The sequence below is a fragment of the Vitis vinifera genome, chromosome 13, assembly GCF_030704535.1.
Source record: "Vitis vinifera cultivar Pinot Noir 40024 chromosome 13, ASM3070453v1".
In the NCBI taxonomy this organism is placed as follows: Eukaryota; Viridiplantae; Streptophyta; class Magnoliopsida; order Vitales; family Vitaceae; genus Vitis; species Vitis vinifera.
In genome coordinates, this window is record NC_081817.1 from 17,936,310 (window position 1) to 17,960,276 (window position 23,967).

Here is a 23,967-nt window from a genome sequence, read left to right on the forward strand (position 1 = left end):
TTAAATAATCTTATTTCCATTCCAATTTTTAATTAATTTACTCAAAATTCCAGTTTTTTTTTTAAGTTTAATTCTCAAAACTTTAACTTTCCGAACTTTAATTATTTTTAAATGTAATTTTCCAAACTTTCATTTTCAAATAAATTTTCGAAACCCTAATTTTTAATTTAATTTTTCAAAACTCCAATTTTTAAGTTTAATTTTAAAAAAAAACTTTGACTTCCTAAACTTTAATTACTTTCAAATTTAATTTTCATTTCTATCTTTAAATAATTCTTCAAATTTTCGATTTCCAAATTTAATTTCCAATTTCCGGAATTCCAATTTCCACATATATTTATTTAATCATCATTATTTTTGTTATTATTATTACCTTATTTATTTATTTTTAAAATTCCATCTTTAATTAACTCTTCCAAATTCCAATTTCCAAATTTAATTTCTAATTTCCAAAATTCGAATTTTCACATTTATTTATTTAATCATTTATTTTCAAAATTCCATCCTTACACAATACTTTTAAAATTCCGATTTCCAAATTTAATTTCCCATTTCCAAAATTCCCATTTTCGTAATTATTTATCCAATCATTATTATTTTCGGGTTTCCGGTTTTCGAAATTCAATCTTCCAACATTCCATCCTTAAAAATAATTTTTCGGGTTTCCGATTTTCAAATTTCAATCTTCTGACATTCCATCCTTAAAATAATTTTTCGAGTTCCCGGTTTTTGAAATTTAATTTTCCAACATTCCATCCTTCAAATAATTTTTCAGGTTCTCGGTTTTCGAAATTTAATTTTTCGACATTCCATCCTTAAAATAATTTTTCTGGTTTCCAGTTTCTCCATTTCTTTTCAAATCAATTCTTCAAAATTCCGATTTCCAAACTTAATTTCCATTTTCCAAAATTCCAATTTTCACATTTATTTATTTAATCATTATTATTTTCGTTATTATTATTATTCCATTCATTTATTTATTCACTTATTCATTTATTTAAAATTCAATCTTTAAATAATTCTTCAAATTTCCAATCTCTAAGTTCAATTCCCAAGTTCCAAAATTCCAATTTTCGCAATTATTTATCCAATCATTATTATTTTCGATATTATTATTATTCCATTTATTTATTTATTCACTTATTCATTTATTTAAAATTCCATCTCTAAATAATCCTCCAAAATTCCAAATTTAGTTCCCAATTTTACAAAATTCCGACTTTCACATTTGTTTATTTATTATCATTATTGTTATTATATTTATTATTATTATCATTTTATTTATTTATTTTTAAAAATCCCACCTTCAAATATTTTCCAGGATTCCAATTTCTATAATTTAATTTTCACTGTTCCAATTCTCAAATGATTTTCAAAATTCCAATTTCTTTCAAATTTAATTTCCAAAAATCCAATTCTTAAATTTAATTCCTAAGACTCCAATTTTCAAATAATTTTCGAGACTCCAATTTCCAAATAAATTTCGAGACTTCAATTTCCAAATAAATTTCGAAAACCCAATGTTTTTTCGAACAGTTTTAATTCCACTCTAGTTTTCAAATAACCTTCTATTTTTCCCGATCATCAATAAGCACGAAGGCGATTTCCATAATTCCGAGACAATGGAATTTGTGAGATTAATTCATGCAAGATCAATTGGGTTTTGGTGGGACTCGACATATATGGCTTTCTCATTGATTTATTGATTACTATGCTTGATTAACTTACTTCGTTCTATGACATACACACGATTATTCTATGCCTATTTACTAACATTTGTTTTCCATGAAATAAATCGGTTCATCACTCAGGTATGTTTTTCGCCTCTCATATTCATTCAGGTGTTTTGTTTTGATTTTCATTTGATATCCATTGACCTACTTATTAATTGTCATGATTGCTTCATTTTATTAGTAGAGACTCATTTTTAGGGACTTAGAGGGGTGCTACGGTGTTTACCGTACCTTTCTGATAAGTAACTTGACCCCCGAGCCCGATCCGTTTTTTTGCAGACCACCTTTTCCGAAAATAAGGAGTCACACTTAGGGTTTTTATTTCTTATTTTTTTTCCTTTTAAAAAGAATAAAACAAAAAATAAGGGGCGATTCCAAGTCATTTTCTAGTAAATAAAATCATTTTCAAATAAAAAAATCGAGCTCACCATCGAGTGGAAAACGCATGAGTCGAAATACGAGGTCCATAAAATGGCGACTCTGCTAGGTATCATTTAGAGGGTCAAGCTTGAACTTAAAATGAAGCAAATGTGGCGTTTGATGAGTCGATCAGTGGGTACTCATCTTTTGATTATACATTGAGAGTCCTTGATATCATTGCATGCATGCTCAGCTATTATACTCATTTGGGACGTTTGACGTGCTGATTATGATGATTGATTTGTTTTGATTACGAATTTTGAGATATCTACTTCTTTCGTGCTTTATTGCTATATTTGTTTGGGATGTAAACATGCTGATTATATCGTTTGCATATCTTGTTTTGCTTGGCATAGCGACTCTGATTTTGAGATGTTTATTCTAATCCCTTCTCATGTATAGACTCACCATTGCATATCGTTTGACTTGCCATATTGTTTCTCTGTATTGTATATTCTCTTGATCGTCTTCGAGCATGATATCTGTATCATTTCTCATCTGATTGTCATAGTTTGTATGTGGATATGAGTGATATATTTTGTACTCTAATTGACTGTATGTCACATGATTGCCCTCCTTCTACGTGATTGCATGTTGTTTGTCCGTGTGGGCCTCACATCTATCCACTTACCTCCAACTCCCTTGGTTTCGGTCATCCCCTTTATTCTGGTTCTCACTATTGCAAGTGTGAGGCCTTGTGTGTGTTTGTTACTTTGACCGAGCCAAAGATTAGGAGTAGGGTCTAGCGACAGGCTGTATCGATGTTTGGGAGAATTCCGGAGGTGACCGACACTTTGATGTCGATTCGAGTCCGATCATTGAAGATCTGTATAGCCCTGAGCTAGGTTTCATGGATATTTGTGTAGCCAGTGTGTTTTCTTTTTTGTTTGATCTTCTTAGGGTTTTCGAATTCACCCACACCGTTCACTGTGCACTCCAGTTGACCATTGAGCGTTGAGAGTTTGAAAAGTTTCACTATAGGAAACCCCCTGGGATGTCAAGGTAGTGCATGTGTGGAGGTGATGACCACCTTGCATGGAAGCGCCCTGTCTCTTCAGAGGCATGCAAGAGGTTGCGTACCGTCGGAGGGTATGATCGCTTCTGCTAGGGATCTTTCAAAGTCCACCCATATCCATTAGAGCCACCTCAACCTTGTAGGTTGAGCTGTAGATCATTTGATTAGGGCTCCCTCTCTACATGTGGGTGCATCTGAGGGCCTTCAGAGCCTCTGTAGTCACAGTTTGGGTTCCAATACTCCTTCTTTAGTCTCCAGTTAGAGTGCACAGAGATCAGTATGAGTTTGAGTACGGTCGGACAATCCATCTTTGCTTGGATACCTTGCTTGTTTCTATTCAGATTATCATTTCTTCTATGCTTTCCCTCGGCCATATCCTTTTTCATTTCTTCATGCTTTCCAAGATTGGATCTTTGTTCTCAGTCTGGACTTACCTTATTGGATCAGAGTAGAGAGGAGATTGGTTCAATTTTCAGAGAGATCGGGTATGGATCAGTAGGTCATTACAGTTGATCAGTTTACAGCCGACATGGCTTCTATCCAAGAGGCTTTGGCTAGTCTCAGACAAGAGATTAGCAACCAGCAGAGTAGACCGCATGTAGTTCAGGATGAGACACTTCATGATTCATTGCCACCTTCACCGCCACCACCTGTTTTGATAGTGCCTCATGCCTCACCTTATGTATTACATGAACATTCTGAGGTTGCTCTACCGGCAACCGTTCATACCACAGTCATTGATGATGCTCATGCACGTATGGACCGTATTGAGCAGCGCATGAGGCAATTGAGAGTGTCTGATGGATCAGCTGTTTAGGATGATCTTGAGGGTATGCCAGTGGCTAGTTTACCGGCTAAGTTCAGGATGCTTGACATAGAGAGATACACGAGCATTGGTTGTCCTCGCATCCACCTCCGACTCTATAGCACGGTGATAAGAGCCCAGGGTTTGGACGAGTCCTAGATGATCACTTTATTCCCACTATCTCTAAGTGGGGCGACCCATCGATGGTTTGCTTCTTTGGAGTCCTCGAGACGTCAGACATGGGACAACTTAGCCCAGGAGTTTTTACAACAGTTTTCATTTAACACTATCGTAGATGTATCGAGGAGAGAGCTCGAGGCTTTGAGACAGAGGACAGACGAGTCTGTTTCATCATTTATCTCCCGCTGGCGTGGGAAGATTGTCGAGATCATTGATAGGCCTTCAAAGAGGGATCATATACAGATGGTTTTGAGGAGTTTACAACCCAGGATTTCCAAGCATGTAGTCGAGATACCATTCATAGATTTCGATTCTCTAGTTTTGGCTTTGTATGATGTTGAGGACGGTATTTTCAGAGGTTTGTGGACAGACTCTTCCCTTAGTGATGTCAAGGGGAAGAAACCATTCAGAGGACAGAGATCAGTTGATGTGAGTGCTATTGGTTCTACCAGTCAGAGGCCTCATAGGCGTCATCTGCCAATTCCACGGCTTCCTAAGACTCATCCTTTTTATACGCCTTATCAATATAGGCCACGGGCACCTCGTCCGACTTATGATCAGACTTACATGTCTCAGACACTAGCTTTGCCTTACTATGCCACCAAGGGCACAAAGAGACCTCCTGTTTCATATTCGGCCACAGGACAACCATGTTATACGACACAGTTCACTACGAGACCTACATATTCCCATCCCAGGCCCAAAGCTCAGCAGACCTCTACTCCATTTGCTTTGAGGACGTAGAGGTAATTTTCACAGTTAGGCATGTCGTTGAGCCAGACTCTTCGAAAGCTTATAGAGGCTGGGTTATTGACTGCTCTCACTCCTAGGCCGCCACCTTAGCCTGTTCCACCTTAGTTCAGGATGGAGCTGCACTGTGCATACCATTAAGGGCCTGGACATGAGACCGATCGCTGTACCACTCGTAGACATGCCATCCAGGATCTGATCTACCAGGGTTTGGTTCACTTGGGTTAGCCAAGTGTAACCACGAACCCATTACTGATTCACACTACACACGCGGTTCCCCCTCTGATCGATAGCATGCACTCCATCGATTTTGTTGAGTTTGATGACGACATCCACACGCTGAGTTGGGATGAGTCGGAGCTAGAGCCCATAATATCATATGAGATTTATGAGATGAGCGAGGTGACTTTGGGACCTCGGATGCCCGTTCCTTTCAGATTAGTTCCCGAGGTGGCATCAGTACAGACGACCATTGTCGAGCCATTGACTTTCCTGCATTACAGTGTCCAGAGGCCTTTTATTTTGATTCCAGATGTCGATGAGGTTCAGGCTCAATATGTTGATGATGTTCACACTTCTAATGTATAGTATGTTATCCGCGGGGGTAGAGTGGTATGACAACAGCCCCCCTCAGTCGCTAGACCCTTGAAGGGGACGTCTTCCCAAGAGGAGGTCAAGAGAGAGGATGATGAGATTTTGAGGTAGTTACAGAGCACTCAGGCTCGCATTTCTATCTAGAGCTTGTTAGCATCTTCCAACACTCATAGAAATGCATTGATTCGATCCCTAAGCTAGATCAAAGTTGAGACTGCTACCACTTCGGAGGGGTTGATCATATGATGATGGCCGGTAGAGCCACAAGCATAGTATTCTCGGACGACAACTTGCAACCGGAGGGCTCAAGCCACACACGTCCACTCTATATATCTGTTGGTTGTTCAGGCCGTCGAGTTCCATAAGTCTTTTTGGACAATGGCTCGGCCTTGAACATTTGTCATCTGGCCACGACCATCGCTCTCGGTTACGCACCATCTGATTTTGGTTCCTCCACTCAGATCGTTCGAGCATATGACAGTACTCATAGGAAGGTTATGGGAACTCTAGAGATTGAGCTGCTGATAGGTCCGACCACTTTTGTCACTTTGTTTCAGCTTTTGAGGATTCCTACATCTTTTAACCTACTTTTGGGCTGACCTTGGATCCACAGAGCCGGGGCCATTCCTTCTTTCCTTCATCAGAAGGTGAAGTTCATTCAATACGACCAAGTCGTCATGGTAACGTCTGTGAGAGATATGTTCATTTCTGCAGAGCCAGTACTTCAAATCAGTCACAGTGATGATGACCTACTTCTGACCGAATTCACATTTAAAGAGGTGCAGACCCTAGAGATAAAGGATTTCTACCGAGACTTTATGGCCATGTCGTTTGATCATCACAATAGCATAGTGGTGCTCGACATGATAAGGGGCATGTCTTATCTTCCTGGCATGGATTTGGGGCAGCACCAGCATGGGCCAAGTGAGTTCATGGCTTTCCCAGACCATGATATACCATTTGGACTCGGATTCATTCCCACTGAGGTCAATTATCGATATATGGTGCGATTGCACAAGGAGAGGGTGAGAGCTTTACTAACTCATACGCTGTTTGATTATCCTTTTTGCCCGTACACCTTGAGCTTGACAAGTTACTTCGTGAGGGCATTGGAGCCACAGACACCATCGGATGGTATCATTGGGGGACTCAGCACTACTCAGGAGGCCGAGCTTCAGCGCCTCATCCAGCAGTTGCGATTGAGTGACGGAGCCCTTGGCACTTCGACTTCTGCGTTGACCGCCCCTCCCTTTCCAGATCACTTGAGCCTAATGACGTTTTGTTTCCCGGATGAGATCGATGAGCACAGGACATTTTCCGAGATCGGAGACATAGTGGACGGAACTGTGCCACATGACGAGTACGTTGATGAGATGCTCGCGATGAGCTTGAGCCAGATTGAGGAGATAGCCCAGCTTGAGCTTGTTTCACCATTTGATCTTTTTGGGGTGTCTGCCATCGAGATCGCTGAGGAGATCCAGACTGCCCCTACTCCAGAGATTGCCGAGGATGTTATAGTTATTGATGGTTTATTTGATGACCATGTTGGCCTAGTTAAAGGAGCGTTTGACTTTGTGGACCAACCTCTTTCCTTTGATGTTTTATCGAGATTTGTCTCCCATCATGACGATGTTTATGACTCTTCATTTATGGATTTGAGCATTTTCGACTATTTGCCTGTCTCTCGTGATATTGCTTTATCTGCACCTTCTTCACTCACATCACAGATATTTGATATTGATGATGAGATTGCGCAGCCTGATTCAGATGATGACTCATTTTTTGATTCTGATCCAAACCCCATGGATTAAAGAGTTTCGCCTGCTATAGGAGGCATAGAGATCGTTGCTTTTGGTGCAGCAAACCAGCCCAAGAAGTTGAAGATCGGATCGGATTTATCTACGGATGAGATGGACAGCCTCATCCAGATGCTTAGATCATACTTGGACGTTTTTGCCTGGTTCTATGAGGACATGCCAGGCCTTGATCCATCTATCGTTTAGCATCGTTTGCCACTCCTGCCCCATGCAAGACCGGTTAAGCAGAAGTTGAGATGATTGTACCCTCATTGGAGCTTGTAGGTGAAATAGGAGATCTAGAAGCAACTCAGTGTGGGATTTTTATCAATGGTCGAGTACCCCAAGTGGTTGGCCAATGTTATCCTTGTTCCCAAGAAAGACGGCAAAGTGAGAGTTTGTGTTGATTTCCGAGATCTCAACAAGGTCAGTCCTAAGGATGATTTTCCTCTCCCACACATCAACATGTTAGTTGATAGCACAGCAGGCCATTCGATGTTGTCATTTATGGAAGGATTTTCCAGGTACAATCAGATTCTGATGGCTCCAAAGGACATGGAAAAAAGGTCCTTCATTACCGAGTAGGGTACTTATTGCTATATAGTCATGCCATTTAGATTGAAGAATGCAGGAGCCACCTATCAGAGAGTAGTGACCACCCTCTTCCATGACAGGATGCATCGGGATGTCGAGGTTTATGTAGATGACATGATAGCAAAATCCCAATATAGATCAGATCACCTATCAGCTTTGAAGAGGTTCTTTGACAGGATCAGGCAATTCAGATTGAGGTTGAATCCCAAGAAGTGAACTTTTGGAGTGACTTCTGGGAAGCTCCTTGGATATATGGTCAATAAGAGAGGCATAGAGGTAGATTCAAACAATATTAGAGCTATCCTTGACATGCCTGCACCGAGGACAGAGAGAGAGGTCAAAGGCTTCTTGGGTAGACTTCAGTACATCAGCAGATTCATTGCTAGATTGACAGACATCTGTGAGCCCATTTTTTGACTCTTGAGGAAGAGTCAACCTACGATTTAGGATGATCAGTGTTAGTGGGAAATTGAGAGGATCAAAGAGTACTTGTTGTCACCTTCAGTCTTGGCGCCTCCTACACCAGGCCGTCCTTTACTCCTATACTTGTCAGTCTCAGACGTGGCTTTAGGTTGCATGTTGGCTCAGCTCGATGATTCGGGCAAGGAGTGAACCATTTTTTTATTTGAGTAAGAGGATGCTAGACTATGAGACAAGATATGTCATGATTGAGCGCTATTGTTTGGCATTGGTTTGAGCCACTCGTCGATTGAGACATTACATGACTGAGTATTCAATGCACTTGATATCCCGTCTAGATCCTCTGAGATATTTGTTTGATAGGCCCGCTTTGGTCGGTCATCTCATGAGATGGTCAGTACTTCTGATTGAGGTTGACATCCATTATGTCACTCAAAAGTCCATTAGAGGGAGCATTGTTGCAGATCACTTAGCCTCATTACCAGTTTTTGATGGTAGAACCATTGATGATGACTTCCCAGATGAGGATGTCGCTGTTGTGACTAGTTTGTCAGGTTGGTGCATGTGCTTCGATGGTGTAGCCAACCATTCTGGATACGGGATAGGCGTCTTGTTGATATCCCCTCGTGGTGATCACATTCCTAGATCTGTTCGTTTGGCATTCTCGGATCGACATCCTGCCACGAACAACATTGTTAAGTATGAGGCTTGTATCTTGGGATTAGAGACAACTCTCGAGCTCGGGATTAAACAAATGGAGGTGTTTGGGGACTCCAATCTAGTATTGAGACAGAGTCATGGTGACTGGAAGACTAGAGATGTGAAGCTTAGGCCTTACCATGCATATTTAGAGCTATTGGTTGGGAGATTTGATGATTTGAGATATACACATTTGCCTATAGCGTAAAACCAGTTTGCTGATGCCTTAGCTACTCTAGCTTCCATGATTGACATTCCTGTTGATGCCACTATTTATCCTTTATTGATCGAGTCGAGACCTGTTCCTACCTACTCTTGTGTGATCGACGATACAGAGTTAGATGATGGTTTGCCATGGTATCACAACATATATCACTTTTTGAGACTTGGAGTATATCCTGAGGCCGCCACAGCCAAGGATAAGAGAGCATTGAGACAGTTGGATGTCCGATTCATGATTTATGGTGAGACATTATGCTTGGACCGTGCCTTTGCCGATCGAATTATGAGAGAGGTTCATGCGGGAGTCTGTGGACTACATATGGGAGGACATATGTTGGCTCGTAAGATCATGAGGACTGGCCATTTTTGGTTGACCATGGAGATAGATTATTGCCAGTTTGTTCATAGATGTCTAGAGTGTTAGATACACGGGGACCTTATTCATGAGCCACCTTCAGAGTTACATGCGTTGAGGTCACCGTGACCTTTTTCAGTATGGGGTATCGACATCATTGGGAAGATTTCGCCAAATCTTCCAGTAGTCATGAGTTCATCTTGGTCACCATCGATTACTTCACTAAGTGGGTGGAGGCTGCTTCGTATGCGAGATTGACATCATCTGAAGTCGTTAGTTTCATCAGATCACACATTATCTATCGTTATGGAGTCCCTCACGAGTTGATTTTGGATGAAGGGGTACATTTAAGAGTAGAGGTTGACACCTTAGTGCAGCGATATGGCATCCGGCATCATAGGTCGTCTGCATACAGGCCGCAAATGTATGGGGCAGTAGAGGCCGTGAATAAGAATATTAAGAGGATCTTGCCGAGGATGTTTGAGACTTCTTGGGATTGGTCAGAGAAACTCCCATTTGCATTGTGGGCTTATCAGACTTCTTTTCGCACTTCTACAAGAGCCACACCCTACTCTTTGGTATACAGTATAAAGGCAGTGTTACCAATTCAAATTGAGATGGGTTCATTGAGGGTAGCATTGGAGCAGCAGATTCTCGAGGCAGATTGGGCTAAGACTCGATTTGATAAACTCAATCTCCTAGATGAGAGAAGATTGAGGGCAACAGACCATGTTCGTGCCTACCAGAGGAAGATGGCCAGTGCTTTAAGAAGCGGGTCATGCCTCGACCACTACGGATAGGTGACTTGGTTCTGAAGGTCATCAGGGGATTGATCATAAATCCTAAAGGGAAGTTCAGACCCAATTGGAGCGGACCTTATTTCATCAGGGAGTTGACCCTAGAGGGCGTTGCATGGTTGATGGATATAGATGGAAATCGATTCTCAGAACCGACCAATGTGGATCAGCTAAAAAGGTACTATGTTTGAGACCATGGTCGCAGGATGGGTAGTCATCATTTCTATTAGCCATATACCTTGTTGTTCACTTTTGATATTTAGACCGTTGCTAGCCCATTGAGCCTCACATGTGCATTATAATCTTTCTTTCTTATTGTCTTGATCACTTTTTACGTCGGGATAGGGGCCCTTTAGTGTATGCATGCATTGTTTGGGAGTCTCATGAGTCTTGGACCTATAGGTGCATCTTTCTCTCATTATTTTTCCTACCATCACATTACTGCATTCCATCGTATCTTATTGGTTGTGTTCTTCATCTCTTCTTCCTTATCCTATCTATCGCTTATTTTGTTTCATATTCTCTCCACCCTGAGTGGTGATCCTTCGCAATTCATTACATGGAGGATAGTCACATCATTCCCACTATCTACCCCACAGACACTGGTTTAGAGATCCTTACCTTGAGAAGGTTATCTCGTCAGAGAGGGCTTTTGTTACTTTAGCACTTGAGGAGGCGTCTATCCATTATTGATATCATCTTTGGGGCTTATTTTGAGATGCGAGAGGTTTGTACAGAACTTAAGTGAGGTAACTATTGGTAAAGGAGGTAGGCAGATTTGAATTCCCTCGAGTCATGCAAAGTAGTCTTAGAGAACTTTGGAGGCTTGGGGATTATTGTTTATCTTGATATTCAAAATGCATTAGTGCACATCTTCTTGACTTCCAACAAATGAACTTGCTTTTCACAATCATAAATATGGAGGTATTTAATTATGGCAGGTAATATACCCCCCAGAAATTGATGTGGAAGTGGAGACTAACAACAACATAGATGTATATAAGGGATTTACACTTAGTCTTGTGCATTAAACAACCCTCATTTAGTATAAACCACAAATTTTGGCAACACGTGATCCACAATTTAGAGCATGGGAGGAAGCAGACCTGTTGGAAAGACATGAAGAGACAATTAAAAACATGCAAGAATTCCATAGATGAGTTGTTATGAATTATTCAGAATCCACGAGAAAATTTAAAGCCCATTAATTTTGAATGAAACACCTACTTAGCATGGATCAAAAACCTATTTTGTGGAAAGAAACCAAGTCTTGAGGACCAATTCAATTACCAAATATCTAGGAAACATTGAGGCTTTTTTAGTATACTATAAGAAAAAATGTTAACCATGACGCTTTTTAAGTGTCAAGAAATGCATTCAATGGCACTTCCCCAAAGCGTCATCTAGTAGCCTGTCATAATAAGTATTTGCCTACACTGACGCTTCTAGAAAGCGCCATTGAAGAGAACCTTTACGCTTAAAAAAAGTGTCATCATTAGTTATATCAAACTACATTGACACTTTTATAAGCGCCATTGTTGAGTAGAAGAAACCTTGACACTTTCTATAAGTGTCATTGTTTAGCAGTTTCAAATATCGAACTATAAGGACACTTCTAGAAAGCACCATTGAAGAGATCCTTGACACTTAAAAAAGTGTCATTGTTAGTTGTTCACACTACATGTGGTTACTCTCATTCCTTGACACTTAGTAAAAGCATCAAGGAAGATAATTTTTTAATTTTAAATTTAGTTTTAATTTAATAATTGTTGCACCTAATTTTTCACTTGCTATTGAAATAATGCATACACATAAGAAAAAAAATTATGTACCAATGAAATCAGTTGTTGCACCTAATTTTTCACCTACTAATACATTTCCAAATTGCAATATTTAATCACAAATAGGGAACTTCTATTTCATAAATAAGAAACACAAAAAGCTAAAATATATTAAAATAACAAAAAAAAAAGTCACAACTTTAATGTTTAGTCCCTTAACATAGTCCATTTTTTCTTTACATGCAACCTAATTGTGCTTTGGTCTTCAACATACTCCTTCATGCTAGCTTATCCGACTACAATGTTAATTTCCCAAAAAAATGACCTATATGCACAAAAAACTAAAATCAATTACAATTTCAGAAAAGATATATAAGTGAATACTTCTAGAAATAGATAGAAAGAAATGACAATAAAAATATAATAGGAAAACAAATGTGTATATACCAATTAACATATGTGACCCTAAGAATAATTACAAAAAAATATTATCAATAGTTAAAACGCAAAGCAAGAGATTAATCAAATATGGGACAAGAGAACATCAACATCAATAATCCATTAAATCTTTAGTATAGCCCAAAAGAAAATAGAAAAACAAACCAAAGTTGGGACAAGAGAATGTCAACATCAATAGTCCATTAAAATATTCAATTAAGCATCGTCTAATAGTAATAGACCTCATCGAATGCGCAACATTGACAAATGAAGGTTTTTTGAATTCCAATTTATCTTAACAGTACAACAAACATAATTATTGCTTTTGTGGCAATGCCAATTGCTTTTGTGGAAGCTCTTCTTCTTCTAGTATCGAGGAAAAGGCTATAATCCTAAATCTCCATTCTCCATGCACAGATGTCTTCCTGGATGCATGCTGTCAGAGAAGATGAGGAAGCTTTAGAATGTTAGTTGACAAATCAATTAGAGTAATCGAATTGGAACAGGACACAAACTTCAAAACATTAAAATTTAGTAATGCAGATAAGGGCATTTATATGTACACATATTGATCAGAAATTAAACTCCATCCTTTAGCAACCTAAAAACTCAGAAGAAAGAAGTATAATTTCAGATATGCAAGATTTTGATCAATTAAAGTCCAAAGCATTTTATGTTCATACAAATGAGAAGACATAATGGCAGCTGACTTTGAGGATTGAAAGAAAAATGAATTGATGCTACTTCTCAATGCTAATGCCATTAATTTGTTGTTGTTTTTTGTGGCCATGTCGAGCCTGTCCATCAGATAAGGTTTGAATCACTTCTATTATTCTTGTTTAAGACAATCCCTTCTTTTTTTCTTTTTTTTTTCTTTACATAGTCAATCATTTTGTTTCATGTTTGCCCTATAGTTGGTCTGTTGATGGTAGGCTTCTTTTGAGTGGAAAGAAAGACTCTATACTGAAGGTAAATTGTGGGAACTATGTCTTTTTGTGGTATAGATGGGGTTATCATATAGTTGAATGATTCTATTGCTTCCTTATAACTTTTCAAGGCACTAAAAAAGAAAAAAACAAAGGTCGGACTAGGAAAAATATTTCGTCCTGATTTCAGGTATACTCTTTCCTTATGAAGTCTTATTGTGGTAAATTATAGTTAGATATAGTCACATCGACATTTTTTTCTTCCAAGTTTAAACAGTAATTCGGGAGAGTGTATTATGAAAACATAGTAAAATAAAAAATCTTATGAATGTATTCTACTTTGGATATTTCTTATGAATCTTCCCCTGCACTCCTGACCACCACAGACACTCCCATCACACCAAGCCTTGTAGCTGTTCTAAATTGTTGCAAATATGTTAGAAACCAATTACTAATATTAAGGACGGTCATGTCTACTAATTTCGGGTTAGAATTTTTAGAGTAGGTGGGAAATTATGGTTGCAGTAGGGAATGTGAGTGCTTCTGTTTTGCCAAGGTGGCTTTCCTTATTCATGCTAACATCAACAACATAGCAATGAACTCGATTTAATATTGTTTATCGTATAGGCTTGAGATATCCGGACAGAAAAGTTAAAACAAGATCTTCCAGGCTATGAAGATGAGGTATTTTTCTCCTCTTAAGTACTACTTAATATTCTTCTTTTGACATTGTACTTGGTTTAATTAATGTTTTCCTTCTTTTCGTACTCTGGAAAGGTTTTTGCTGTTGATTGGAGTCCAGATGGTGAGAAGGTAGCCTCCGGTGGTAGGGACAGAGTACTCAATTTATGGATGGGTTGATGGCTAAAGGAGGAAGAGATGTATGAAATGAAGATTGACATGATTCTTCCACAACATGATGGACTTGGCAGACACTCAACTTTTGCCTATAGTTGATAGTCTACCATGTGTAACTTAAAGGTTGTGCACTAAGTTCTGATGTTATGAAGGATCGAGGGTGGTTTGTGCACTAAGCTCTTCTAAAATATTTTTCTTTATTGAGCTGTAATGATTGTATTATTTGGATTTAATTGTATTCATTAGGTTTGTAGATCACGATATGATTATTTTCCTCTTTGATCATGTAAAGTTAGGAAGCAGTTATGGGTTACTATATTAGCATGGTATATTGATGCACACAGTTTGTGGCATGACAGTTTGATGAAATTACAGAAGTGTAGCACTCATAGGCATATCATGTGAACCTTATTCAATGTGGCATTGACAGTTAGTTTATATTTACATGGGTGTAATGTCGCACTAGTATCCTCTAATGAACCTTGGATTCTTTTTTCTCCGTTTCTTCCTCTCTTGGTCAAGCAAAACAATTTATCTTCATGACTTCCTCCTATTACCAAAAAGCAACATCTTGTGTTCTCCATCTCTTCATTCCCTTGTCAAGACACAACAATTTGATGCATTTTTGCATTGGGTTGCTTCCTCTCCTTCCCTTCTCCTTCCTCCTCGTCTCATTGCTTAGTTTTGGCTATGTTTATTTTGATCATTATGGTAGAGCATCCTTGCAAGATGTACAAGAAATATGTTGTGGTGCATTATCCCCTTCTCTACCACCCGAAATCTGTTTTCCATGATCATTAATACCAAGATGTTTAAGCATCAAGTAAGGCATCTCTCAACAATTATGCGAGAAATAAGAGACAAGCAACATACCAGTATTCAAGAGAAGTGATGTTCTACATTTGCATTTGACAACATGCATTTAGTCTGAACTCCAAATTTGGGCAACTCAGAATCTCCACCTTCATTATGATTGCAGAAAGTTGCCTTCTTGGAAAAATGTGGAAATTGGGCATTTAGAAATCTAAAAGAATCACAGTGGCATGTTGCTACTTTTGAATCATTCCAATCAATAACAACTCCAAAGATATATATACAAATTTGTCCATAGGAAAGAGATCAATGTTTCTTGGGCATGCAACCATCTCTCTTAACAAACTCAGGGTTCTACACCCTCTTAGTGGTTTCTTATATATTGCACCATATGATTTGTAGATATCCAATTGCCAATTTCACTACACCTAATGAACTAGAAGCTATGCTAAAAGTGAAGTTAAACAACCCATCGTAGAAAGAATCTTGTAGGAATACACCAAAAAGAAAATCTTATTAACATAAATGAACTCATCCAGTTAAAGGATAAAGTTGCATTAAAAATTGAATTGGGAGAGATACAAATATTGATGCTTACGTGGGACTGTGGAATGGATCAACAAGAGGAACAAACACTGAATAGTAAATGTAAAGTCATAAAGCTTGTAACAACTGTCAAATACTACTCTATAGTGAAGTTTTTTTTAACAATAAAGGTAACTGCAAAATTCACCAAATAGCTCCACTTGAAGGAAATTTCAATGGTATGAAACTAAGATATGGTGAACTCTCCTTGCTTCTGCTATTGTTGTGAGCCATTATAGATCAAAGATGAATCTCGCCATCTGTTTTCACATAGGAGATGTGGGCTATCTTTGGGTCATCTCTCATCATTGGATTTAGGAGTTATGTCTCTCATATATAGTTTCACTTGCCAACTACAAATGGAGCTTAGCAGATGTCTCCATGATGTGGAGACTGAGCAACATACATGATTCAAGGGATGTGCAGTTGTTCTTGTGAATCACCCAATCTTCATCTAATATATATAGACGCACAAATTTTAGCAACTTGTAATCTCCACATTTTAGAGCACTAGAGGAAGCTAGCTTATTCAGCAAACATAACACAATTAGAAAAATACAAGAATTCCAGATACATGTTGTGCTATCATGCATTCCAATCAGTAAGGAATCAAAGTGCTATAATTTTAAACTATGCAATAACAAACCTATCTTGGGGAAGTAAACTGTCTTGAGCACCAACTTAATTGTGAGTTCTTTGGGAGACTTGGACACCAACTCAATCAAAACTGCTAGTTGTTTCTGTGGCAGCTTGTCTTCATCCACTGATATTGGAGAAAATGCTTTTGAAAACCCTTAATCTTCAAATCACAAAGAGAAATTAGATTATGTTGGTATTCGATCTCCAATCTCTTTAACACAAATGGATGATTTCCTAGTAACAAACAATGGCTAATTTTATCACTTATACTCTAGCATGTGATTTGGGAGGAGAATTAAGCTTTGGAATATTGCCAATAAACAAGGAATTGAGAAAGACCAAGTGGGCAGCCACCACAACTAGTTCACAAAAAAATGGAAGCATTGGGAGTGGAACATGACACAAAAACAAAACATGTTTTCCATATTCATAAATACCAAGGTGTTTAAGCATCAGGTAAGGCATCTCTTGACAATAATATGAGAGATAGAGACAAGTAGCATACCGTTATTCAAGAGAAGTGGTATTCTTCTTTTGCATTTGACAACATTCATCCACTTTACACCCCAATTTTGGTAACTTAGGATCTCCACCTTCATTAGGAATATTGTAGGAAACTGGCCTCTTGGAAATACATGAGAGGACATTTAGAAATCTAAAATAATTCTAGAGACTTGTTATTGCTTGAATTGTGAATCATTCCAATTAGTAACAACCGTAGAGCCTCTATACACAATTTTGAATTATCTACCTTCTTACATTAGATGAAAAATCTATCCCTAGAAAAGAGGCGTGTCTCGGGCCATGCAACCATCAATTATTAGCTCTCTAAGAGGCTTGAAGTTGTGCACCCTCTTGGTAGCTTCTCATTCATTACAACATATAAATTCCAGATATCCAATTGGCATGTCACTTGAACATAGTAAGAAACATAGTGAATAGGAAGTTAGACAACCTGTCACAAAAAGAATCCTACAATAATACACCAAATAAAACATCTTGCTAATTCAGTTAAACAATTGTGTGAAAATCTAAATTAAGAGAGAGAAAAACATTTATGCTTACATAGGACTATGGGAGGGACCACAAGGGAAATGAACTTCGAATAGAAAATGTGAAGCTTTAAAGCTTGTAATTGTTGTCAAAAGTTGCCCCCTAGTCAAGTTTTCAACAAAAATGTTCAGTGTAAGGATTCTCTAGTAACTCAACTTGTAGAAAATTTCAACAATATGACAATTTATACTCATAAAAAGAAGATAAAATGTAAGAATTATGTGTTGGGAATAGATGAAACTTACTGAATATATATATATATATAAAATAGGATGAACTCCACCAGCTTCCATTTTTGGAATCCAAACTATTATGGATCAAAGATGAATCTCTCCATCTATTTATAAATAGGACCTATGGGCAATCTTGAATTGATGTCTCATCACTGGATTTAGAACTGATGTATAGCTCTGAACCATGGCAGAGTTCTCCTTCAGTTGCCAAATACCACTAGAGCTTAGGTGAGGTCTTGGTGATGTAGGGAAGTCATGGATTCCGGAATCTTTACATGAAAATATACAGGAGATACATTGGAAGAAAGGACAGGCCATCTGAGAAGAAACACATCTTAAAGTATACCATCAATCATGAGTTGTTTGAGAGTGAGGAGTCTTTGAAGGCCTCACTCAGATAAGGGTTGTCTTTGACATTTCTCACTCTTCAATCTCAAGAAGGTACATCATCAACTAGAACCTTAGGAATGTGAGTCATCATGGGACAACTTGTTTATGTTCTTTATTCTTTTCTCACCAGAGAGGATTGAAAGATATGTAGTTTCAAGGGCAAAACATGTAGCCAGTAGTGAGAGCATCAAACAATCCTTCTCTAATGCAAACCACAAATTTTAGTAACTCGTGATCTCCACAATTTAGAGCACAAGGAAGCTGGTCTGTTGGAAAGATGTGACATGAAATTTAGAAATAGGCAAGAATTCTAGAGATCATTCCAATCATTAAGGAATCCAAAGCCTTATAATTTGAACAGGGCATCTGCTTGGCATGGATAACGCACCTATCTTGGGACAAAGACCACATGTTGAGCACCAATTCAATTATCAACTCTCTATGAAACTGGATATATAAGGTACTAATGTTAGTACAAATTACTTGGTAGCTCTTCTTCTTTTACTGGTGTTAGGGGCAAAGCCTTGTGAAAACCCTAAATCTACAAATTACCAAGGACGTGAGATCATGTTGTAATCTTATCTCCAATCTCCAGCTGCAAATAGATTATTTCTTTCAATTAACAATCTTTAATGCTTTCACTTCTATCATAGGATATGCAATTTGGGAAAACAAGTAAGATTTATAATATTAGGAATATGAAAGGAATTGATGAAGGCCATGAATCTACTTAAAATAAAAACAAAGATTTTTTCACCCATGAATACCATAACCAACTTCCAAAAAGCATTAGGTATTGCAATAACCAAATGTTCCTTGGGTATTAAAGTTAAAGTTCAAAGTAACCAAGAGTGCATTTTTTGACCCATGCATAAAATAAAAAGAAAATAAGAACGAATACCATATAACTCACAATTGTGTCAAGTATGAGTTTAGTTTATGTTCATGCACAATTGCATTAAGTATTCGAAAGCTAAATAAGGCTATGTGCAATTCAAAGAATACCATACAATGCTCACAACTTATCATAGAATGAGAGCTCAATTGTCTTTCTTCCAGTCATAAGAGTTTGTGCTCTTTGAGCCTCTAACTTGCACAACTCAAAACAGCAAGACATGCCAAAAAGTCTCCTTCACCTTAAACATTATTCAATATAAATCTTGATAAGAAAATTTTCTACAAATATAACATGTTGCAAACAAATAGCAATATGTTAGTTTAAAATTGAAGAGAATTTCAAACCAAACAAAATAGAAAAAATTTCAATGTTTATCACTTACCTAAAAACTTGTATGTTGGATAAAGTTGATGCTAATGAATCTTGACAATTGTTTGCAATCAAAATTTATTAATGATTCATAGACAAAAAAAAAAAAAAAGGAAATTATAAAATTATTTAGCAATGTTCCATGAAAAACACATTGTACATTGATTGAGAAATTAATATGAAATCCACTAATTTGAAAGACATTAAAAAACAGATGTTGTCTTGAGTTCTCCATGTATCATGACAGATGCAAGTTGCTATTCGAGCCACCACAATCATGGAGTACGAGACTTCTCAGCATGGAAGGCATACCAAATTTCAAACAAGGTTCTTAACTTTCCAAGAGACATAAGAACATGGTGTGTTGTATAAACTGTAGAATAAATAAATGGAAGTTAGACACACATGCACTTGCTACTTATTTTTTTTAATCATCTATGAAATAAATAAAGAGGTGTTACTTGCATTCAATCCAAACTTGTGGTCTCCAATGTGAAATCCAAATCTCATTTTGTCAACACAATAAGAGCATTAAACATACAACAAATTGAATCCTTCCTTTTGACAATGTGAAAACCTGAAAGAAATGACTCAAGATCATAAATAATTATACAATAAAGAAAACTTTCATTAGTCTTTCTCAAAGAAAAATCTATTATTTCCTTGATTACGGAAGATAGATATTTTGACATAAAGTGCACTTATTAAGGTAAACTTTGTGCATTATACATTGAAATTAGAAATTTGTATTTAAATCCAATTAGAAAGGTACCACAAAAGATGAATAATTGAAATGAAGACATCCATGCCAATTTGTAACTGCTGTCAAATAACACCCTCCCTTAACATTTTTTATCCCATGCCTGCATGTCAAATCTCCAACTAAGATTACTCAAAGAGCACCTAAAAGAAAATTACCAAGATTTCATCACATGCAGAACTCAAGATGCTAACATTGAACCATGGGAGAGATCGACAAGAAACAAAATACTCACCCATAAGTTTGTAATTGTTGTACTTAAAACCCGTTTCCTAGTCAAACTTGCAACACAACTCCATGGAGACTTTCACAAATAGTTAAGCCACTGGTAGAAAACAACATCAATATGAGAAATTGACAAGGTACTGTGCAGATAAAAGAGTATAAATGTGTGTTGAGAATAAGATTTACCTTAATGAATGTAAGGATAGGATAGGGTTGAATTGGCTTTGCACCTGTTTTTGCAATTTGATGTTATTACGATTCAAAAATGAGTTTATGATCTATCCTCACTTTAAGGGAAGTGGGCAATCTCCTTGAAACATCTTTGATTTAGAGATTCGATAAAACTCAAAAGACAACCTTTCACTTGGTAAAGAGGGCTAGAACAGGGCACCCCTCAATCTCTACAAGTTAAAGAGATGAAGTTCTGAAGACCAAGGAAAGGGACTTGGGATTCTAGATTTGACAATATTTTCATTGAAATATCAATGAGAGTTGTAGCAAGAAATACTGTCAAAAGGAAATTGCATTTAACAATGCGCAATATAAAATGAATGAACTGAGTTTTTGGAGAGGTGAATCTTTGGAGGCTCCACAAAGATAAGGGGTCTTAATACTCTTGCAAGTATATTCATGAAATTGCTTTCTCAAAGAACTCCAGAACCTAAACAATGTGCAACACAAAGCTATTGAAGAGATGTGAGACTTTGAATCTGATGAGGTAGGGACTTGAGATCCACATTTTCTTATGTGAAGAATTTTGAGGTTGTAGAGGCACACTAGTAGTTTCCAAATTCAGATGCTTCTCTTCAAATATTCGTATAATGTACATCTTCTTTGACATTGCTGCTCCAACATGATGTGCAACCTATTTGAGCATACTACATGTACAACAAAAAATTTCATTACAACAAAAATCTAAAGTTAATGTCTAAGAAGATAAGATTTATATAAAGTGAATGAGCATGCTTGATTTAGCACAAAGAGAATGACCCTAAAATTTAAGAATATCATTAAAAACTTCACAAGGATTTGATGGTTAGACAATGAAGTAATTCTAATAAATGAGTTAAAATCGGCTAAGCTAAGAAAAATTAAATCCAAATAAGCATCAATCAGTAAGGAATTGACCTACTATGAAAGACTTCAAATGATATTTTCCTTGTAATTTCTATTCTTAATTGGCCCCATTTGCTTGTACCAAAATATTATTATCTTACCTTAAAGGAAGTGGATGACTTATATCTTTGAAAGGATGTGAAAGGTGGAAATCCCTCGATTTCCAATTATTCAAGAAGATAATTCCTATGGCTATTGTTGTCATTGTGCATAATTCAACTAGCTATAGACTACATAATTGAACAATCATGAACACGTAGATGCTTAAATATGGTATGTAGTTCATCTAGTGGAAAAATAAATGAGACTTGGACATCTCAAGATTTATGGGAATCAAGACAGATACAAGTTGTTGTTGTTGTTTCCTATTATAATTCATTTGGATTGCAATCAACAAGCGCTAACTCCATTCACTGCATGTTTTGAGTCTTCAACATAAAACCCAAATTCCATTCTATCAACCAAAAAATAAAAATAAAAAATCCTAATAACTCCTCTAGGAACCATTTTACGTCTCAGATTATAAGATGCAGGATGTAACTCACTTCCATCATTGAGAATGAATTGATAAAACTTTGCAATACTAGTATATTCAGCTTCATTATGATGACCTCATTAGAACTAGAATAAGTGGAGTGATAATGTTATCTAATTAGTAAACCCAACCAATTTTATAAACTAGAACTTCCACTAGTATAGCCTCTATGTAAAAGAAATTTAAAGGTCTTGATACATTAGATATTGAAATTGTTGGATTAAAATTTTATTTATTGCACCTAGCAAGATAGAAGTAATAATGCTAATTTCAAATTATGACAGATTATAGAGAAAATTAGACACTGAGGAAATACCAAGCCAGAAGCCATGTCAAGATCTGCTTTCTAGTTGAAAATTTTAGCAAAAAATTAAGTCCAATTAAAAAATTGCAATAGTAGGTAAAAGAAATTGAAAGTGATGTTGAGGAGAGAAAGATGAAGAAAGATGTTGGGAATGAGATGTAATACTTGTTTTATTGCTCAGAGATGGATTAGTCATGTATCTCCACACGGGGGATATCGGCAATCTTGGGCCAATCATGTCCTTCCTCCTCTAAGTACCTTTGTTTTAGATGTGGACACCTCCAAATCCGTAGTTCTAACAGGGAATCAGGCACCAGTCCTTCCCTTGGCAAAATCCACTGGAGCTTAGGGCAGTTGAAGATCACCAGGCTTCTAAGCGATGTAAGGGTTTGGAGAGATAGGGAGGCTAAGGATTCCAGATTATGGATTTGAGAAATGTGAAGGGAGGTAAGAGTTGTAGGAAGAATAATCAAGTGGGGGTCATCTGAAAAGGAAGTTGCATATGGAAACATGCCTTCAATTGAGAGGTTTTCAAGAGAGGTGAGTCTAGAAAGGCCCCATTGGGATAAAGGGGTCTTGATATTCTCACAGTGAGAGATAGAAAACAATGTAAGACAAGTGAGGTTTTTTATCAGAGGCAATAATTTCAAATTTTTATTATTTGCAATATATAGATCTGTGAGGTTGTAAAGGCAATTTGGTAGGGCTCTGAGATTAGGATACCTCCCGATGCTTAATGATTGAAATGAATTATTATTAGAGTGAAACATCATGATAATAGGCAACTTGGTAAGCTGATTACATCATGATAATATCAATGTTTGTAAATTGCAAAGACCGCCTATTGAATCAGGTAAACATTTAATGTTGCTTTTAGACAAATTCAGATACCTTAGAAGTTTTAAATTACCAAATTCATTTGGTATCTCATTTATCCGGTAACCACTCAAGAAGAGCACCCTTAGGTGTTCTAATCTTGGTATCAATTGTCGAAGCACCTTATTACTGATGAATTGAGTATCGATAAATCTTGGTGTTGATATAACTATGAATGTGCACAAATGCTCCTTCTTATGAAACCTTTCAAACTTTTAAATGTATCATAATCATCACGAATAAATGATGAATGGCAAGTACTTTTAGGAATGAGACGTTGCAAATTATTTTTGAACTCATCATCCAAATGCAAGCATGTATCTCCAGCAACATATTTAGCTAGAGCATGGACAAGGTCATGCATCACAAATCGTGATCTATTGCTACTCGACTATCGAAAAAATGACCTTGACAGTAGCTCATCAAAATACTTATCACCAAGATCTTCAATTTTCCTATTATCTTTTGATTGTTGAATTAACCCCTCCGCCATCCACATGAAGATTAACCCTTGCTTTGTAAACTCATAATCCTGGGGAAAAATTGCACAATAAGTAAAACACCTCTTTAAATGTGACGACAGATGATTGTAGCTCAATCTCAAGGCAGGGATGATGTCACATTCCTTGTTTGTGAAATCCCATACTTTGCTGTACAATTCTCTTTCACATTCACATCCCCATAGTTCAGAGTGCAAAAGGCCACCAAGGGCTCTTGCTGCTAAGGGCGAACCTCCACACTTGTCTACAATTCTCCTATCAATTGATTCCAAATTTGGGTGCTCATCG

The 23,967-nt window shown here is 37.3% G+C and overlaps 2 long non-coding RNA genes across 2 annotated transcripts; both read right to left on the reverse strand.

Moving 5' to 3' along the window:
• Nucleotides 1-14,693: 14,693 nt before the first annotated feature.
• LOC132254976 (uncharacterized) lies at nt 14,694-17,726 on the reverse strand. Its single transcript, XR_009467454.1, has 2 exons — nt 16,926-17,726; nt 14,694-16,580 (listed from the first exon to the last, which is right to left on the reverse strand). It is a non-coding gene; the product is annotated as an uncharacterized LOC132254976 (long non-coding RNA).
• A 1,108-nt stretch (nt 17,727-18,834) lies between these two features.
• LOC104881241 (uncharacterized) lies at nt 18,835-23,056 on the reverse strand. The gene is made up of 6 exons (XR_009467453.1): nt 22,469-23,056; nt 20,535-21,226; nt 20,359-20,448; nt 19,825-19,940; nt 19,377-19,736; nt 18,835-19,232 (listed from the first exon to the last, which is right to left on the reverse strand). It is a non-coding gene; the product is annotated as an uncharacterized LOC104881241 (long non-coding RNA).
• Between the last annotated feature and the right edge of the window lie 911 nt (nt 23,057-23,967).